The sequence below is a fragment of the Eretmochelys imbricata genome, chromosome 17, assembly GCF_965152235.1.
Source record: "Eretmochelys imbricata isolate rEreImb1 chromosome 17, rEreImb1.hap1, whole genome shotgun sequence".
In the NCBI taxonomy this organism is placed as follows: Eukaryota; Metazoa; Chordata; order Testudines; family Cheloniidae; genus Eretmochelys; species Eretmochelys imbricata.
This window is the reverse complement of record NC_135588.1, coordinates 16,041,348-16,046,470: the sequence shown is the minus strand read 5'-3', so window position 1 is coordinate 16,046,470 and position 5,123 is coordinate 16,041,348. Positions and strand designations below refer to the sequence as shown.

General features: G+C 45.2%; 1 long non-coding RNA gene across 3 annotated transcripts in view; it reads right to left on the bottom strand.

Moving 5' to 3' along the window:
• Positions 1 to 5,123, bottom strand: part of LOC144276687 (uncharacterized) — a 42,459-nt gene that overhangs the window by 16,573 nt on the left and 20,763 nt on the right. For all 3 annotated transcript variants that reach the window (XR_013348304.1, XR_013348302.1, XR_013348303.1), the window contains one exon: positions 1,158 to 1,256. This is a non-coding gene — a long non-coding RNA (uncharacterized LOC144276687). The remainder of the gene's footprint in view (positions 1 to 1,157; positions 1,257 to 5,123) is intronic.

Here is a 5,123-nt window from a genome sequence, read left to right as displayed (position 1 = left end):
CCCTGGCAGAACTGTTTTTCAGCAATATTACCAGTCATACAGTGTTTGAGCCAATGTCTTGTGAGTTGCACTGGAAGCAGAGCTCCACTATGCAGTTTCACTCACCTGCCCCAAAGAGCTAACAGCTTACAGAGCTCCCCTCTCAATTATACTGAAAGATGAAGGCAGAGCCCCGTGCAGGTAGATAAGAGTGCCTTCCTCCAGAGAGTGAGATCCCCTGCCCATGTGATTTATATGCTGCAGTGTGGGGTGAAAGTGAAATGAGCAGTGATCTACATTAATTTATACCTTGTCTGCACTACAGCAGCACAGGTATGATGCTTAAGTGGGTTCAGGATGAGTGTAGTTGTTCTAACTCCTCCTACTCATCTCATGGCATGCTGCCTTTTACCCCAGACCCCAACATGCATCTCCATGCAGAACTGCTGCAATGGGTGCCAACTATACACTGCCTCTGCCCTCCCCCCCAGTTGGAGTGACAGGAACCTAAATAGATGGTGAGATTTCCAAAAGTGTTTACCTCCTGACTAGAGACTCCTGTTTTTGAAAATCTAGGTCCAGAGGGAGAAGATGGCAGTGAAATCACAAATGTAATGGAATAGAGTGGATTTGGGAAGCTTGGTAGAAGTATCTTTGCAGAAGCCCAGGTGTGAGGGTAGCAGAGACACAACCTTTGTACCTCTGGATATGCTAGAGGGCACACCAGACCGAGGAGGAGGTGGCAGGGCATGACATCAGTGAGCGCCGCAGTCCCTTCTGCAACTGGCGGGTCCTGTCTCCACCCTACCCATGATATAACCCTTCAGGCAATTGCCAGTAAACAACCATGCATCTGTCCATCCAGCTAACGCTCATATCTAAGCTACTCTCCCCAGCTCCAGTTTTTATGGGGATGCTGACTGCTCATGTGCTTTGATGCCATTCAACTCTGTCAGCATGGACTCCACATACTTCCAAATGCCTGCTAGTGTCCAACATACACCAATCTTCCCTCTTTGTACATGACCTCAAAGAGCTGTCACTGCAGCACCTTCAAAGCCCTGCTCTGCAGTTGTTTAGCCAACAGCATCAGCCTCTCAGTTCTTTGTGGATAAACAGAGACCAGCAGCAAGGCATAAATAGCTGATTTCATGAAGCCCCTCCAAGGGGATACTCACCATGTTCTAGTCCTTCAGGGGCAGCCAACCAAAAGGTGGCACAGTTAGGAAACATGAAGAACAACAGATACTGCCATCTCCAAGGGGGGGGTAAAAATCCTAGAGGGGAATAAGACATTATTACAGGAATAGGTTTGAGAGGGACAAGAACCAGCATTCTCTTTTTATTAGTAGTCTTTAAGGTCAGAAGGGGCCATCAAGACACTATTGTAACATAACTGTAATAGTAGCAGATCATAGTACCTAAGAGCTGCAGTCATGAATCAGGATCCCTATGTGCTGTACTAAAAGACACTCTACATCTAAGACCAGAGGAAGACAACAGACTGACAAGGTAACAGTATTGGGCAGCATGATAGGAGGGGTCTCAGCACACAGTTGCTGTAGTGTCCCAGCACCACAGGGAGCTTTCAGAAAGAGTTGCAGAAGGTTACTGCTATATTTAATTAACATTTCCTCTCACCTTGGTAGGAAAATATGGCTTTACCATTCTTGAATGGTAATGAAGCTTCAGGCAATCAAGACATTTTCAGCTAGGAGTTCAAAGGAGCTTAAATTAATTAGGTGCTCAGCTCCCATTGCAAGTCAATGGGAGTTTTAATGACAAATTCCCATAGGAGCTTTCATACTAGACTACGGCAGTGTATTCACGCTGCTGGTGTGCTGGTAGGGTCCCATTATCCAGTTTATAATCCACAACAAAACTTTGCCTCCTACTCATGTGGAGTTATTTAAGTATCTTCCTTAGTGATCTGTCATAATGATGAAAGGTTTTGGAAACTTCAGGTACATGAGTCTCTATTTATTCTTTTCAGTTAAATGCTCTAACAAGTTTAGAGAGGCACAGGTTTGATCCAGAAACGGTATTAAGGTCGTGTTAATCCAACACTCCATCAGTGCTATTGAATTAAATAAGAAAAGCAAGATGATGAGTATTTTTCAGTATAATTTTTTATAGAGAGGGGAGCTCTGATTAGCTCTTTGGGGCAGGAACAGTGTACGCTTATACGCCATCTCACTGGTCCATGACTGGGACTCCTAAACGCTATGGTAATACAAATAAAAAATAATATAGGGTGGTTCAAATTTTCAAGAGAGACTAAGCTCCATTGAAAGTCACTGGGTTTTAGGCTTCTAGGTCATTTAGGTACTTCTGAAAGTTTTACCCATTGTGTCCACACTTGACTTTTCAGTCATGTTTTAACACAAGTGTAGACACACGTTTATTGCTAGTCATAGCTAACAGTGGGCTGTTTGAATTAGGGTTACTAACATGCTATGCTCCTAAAATCCCCAGTATGTTCAAGAGGATTTGCTATCCACTTACTTGTAAGGAGCGTTAAGCTGCAGTCTGTGGTTAAACTCAACAAGCAATGAACGTTTTCATCCTGGCACTAACTTTGGTGGTCCAGCTACACTAGAATTCACACTTGCGTGAATTAACCACTACTGAAAATTCAAGCGTAGACAAATCCTTACAGCTTCCCCCATCAAAAATCCAGCAATCACTATCTGAAATACCTCAGTTACTTCCTTTTCTAAATATAGGGAAACACTGCAGTCTCCCAGATACCCCTCCATAGTAACTGGGGTTGCTTTTGTTCCCTGTACGTTCATAGATAGCTCTATTCAGGCTGAAGAGTGTCACTGCACTTTGCGAATGAATTGCTGTGCAAACGATATGGCTGGGTCATTTCCCTCACTGCTGAAATGCAGCCCGCTCTGGGTTCAAACAGGGAACTCTTAACAGTGTGCAGCAACTGTACGCAACAGGTCAGGACGGGAAGCAGGCAGACTAATAAATGTTATTGCGACTACAGGGAAATTTAGGAAGGCAGTGTTAACATTTAGGCAGGATGCCCGGACGAACAAGCTTTCCTTTTTGGATCTTTAATGAGCGCAAGTGGCCCAGAACTAACCTTAATCCATAACAAGATCTTTTCATTAAGGGGTCCCTCTTTAACCTGGATTTTAAAATTTCTCTCTCGCCCACTAGCTGGTTGTAACCCTAGCAGGCAAAGAACAGACTTCCTTACTCCCCTCCCTTTACTGAAAACAAACAAGGAGTTAAACAGATCAGCTTATAAGACGGCAGGAGCGTCCAAGCACCAAGCCAACATTCAGATGCGAGCACACAGAGCAACAGTATACAGCCAAGGTATCTCTATCTAAGCTTGCAGTGCCCTTCCAGCCTCTTTACTGTCTACCTAGACCAGCTTCCTAAGTGCCAGAAAGGGAATTACTCATGGAAGCTGATGACTTCCTGACTGGCTGGGCCAGGATCTGCATTTCCTAGGTCACTTGCTCATCGTGCTGGTGTCTTGTACTGATGGGAGCGTGAAACAGCAGTGACAGCCGCGCTGGGGAAACACTGAAGCTTTCTATTCTGCCTGCTGGGGAAATAAATCTGAGTGACAGGAGGTTACCCCCGAGTGGAAGGTAGCTTGAGTCCTCATTTGCAATACCTTGTTTTCTAATTAACGGCACCATGCTGTGAATATTGAAATGCAGGTGAGGAAAGGCGAGTCCTGGTTGGAGGCTGATGTGTGAAGGATCATCGGCAGCCCAACTCCAGGTGTGGGGAGGATGTAAATACACTCTGTTTTATAGCTTTGTGAGACAGGCAGGGACAGCTGCCAGTGAACCGGAACATCTATATTTGGAGCCTTCAAGCTCACTCTGTAAAATCCAAAGGCATGTTACTAACGGAGCTGGGTTCCCAGGACAACTGCTCGCCTGAACAGTCAAGGCTTGGGGGATATTGCTAGAGCAATAAGTGGCAGACTGTGAAGTTAGTCAGACAGCACAACAGCAATGGGAGATTGGACATTTTGGCCAAAGACATCTTGACAACCCCCTTTTCTTAGGGGACATGCCATAGAATCCCCCATGGCAACAAAGTCAATGCAAAGTGGGTGCCCCACGCCCCTGAAATTTTTCCTCCTCCGCATCCCACACAGTGCAGACAAGGCTTTGGTTTTTAAGGGCTCATCTAATACCCCCCCATACAGCAAAACACATGGATCTCCATTTATGAAGGGTGGAGGGGATGCTGCCAGGATTTCAACCCATTGCACTAAGTCTAACACGTGTGCCGATATCTTAGGACACAGCACCTTAAACAGACCTCTGATGTTCCCCAGGCCACTGCCCAGACCCAGCTCTGCTTCCGCTAGTGAGTGCAGAGACTTGTATAAAAAAGACATGCAGATACTCACTAGAATGATGGAACAGTTTGCTGTTGGAAAATGCAGTTTTGCTGAAATCAGGGGACTGTGTTGATTTCGATAACATTCTTGATGGGAAATTTTTGAAACAACATTGAAACATTTCATTTCGATATGGTAAAAGCATTTTGTTTAGATTTATTTCAATTCTACTTTTATACCATATTGAGTTTAATATAATGTTTCCCCTCCCAAGCTGGAGGTCAGCGCAAACCTTTGCACACTGGTATTTCTGGCATGTCCACACTTCTCAAGTACATCTGCAAAAGGGGAGGGGAGAAAGGGCCAGCCCTGGAAATCAGAGCATGCCCCAGGAAGAGCCATGCAGTTTGCTCTGGGAGCAGTACAGCAAAGCCAGGCCGGCTGGAATTCCAGGATAGGGATGATAGGACATTTCACATAAGAAATGCAAAACTGAGCTCCTTGCACGGGGACAGGTCATCCTTAGTATCACCGATTATAATAACTGCTGGCACCACAAATTTCTGCTCTAGATTCAAACTTTCCCAAGGACAGGGGTGTCTGGATCAAGGCCTGTTTCCAGTGGTCAATAACAGCCACACTTACAGCATTGGAGACAGTGCATAATATATCCTCACCCTTGTGATGGAGGTAAATATCCGTATATTGCAAATAGAGAAACTGAGGCTCAGAAAATATGGCTTGCACCATTGCTAGTTCCCTGCATTGTGTTCAGGCTCCTACACCACACGGCGCTGAGCAGATTCCAGGCGGTTTT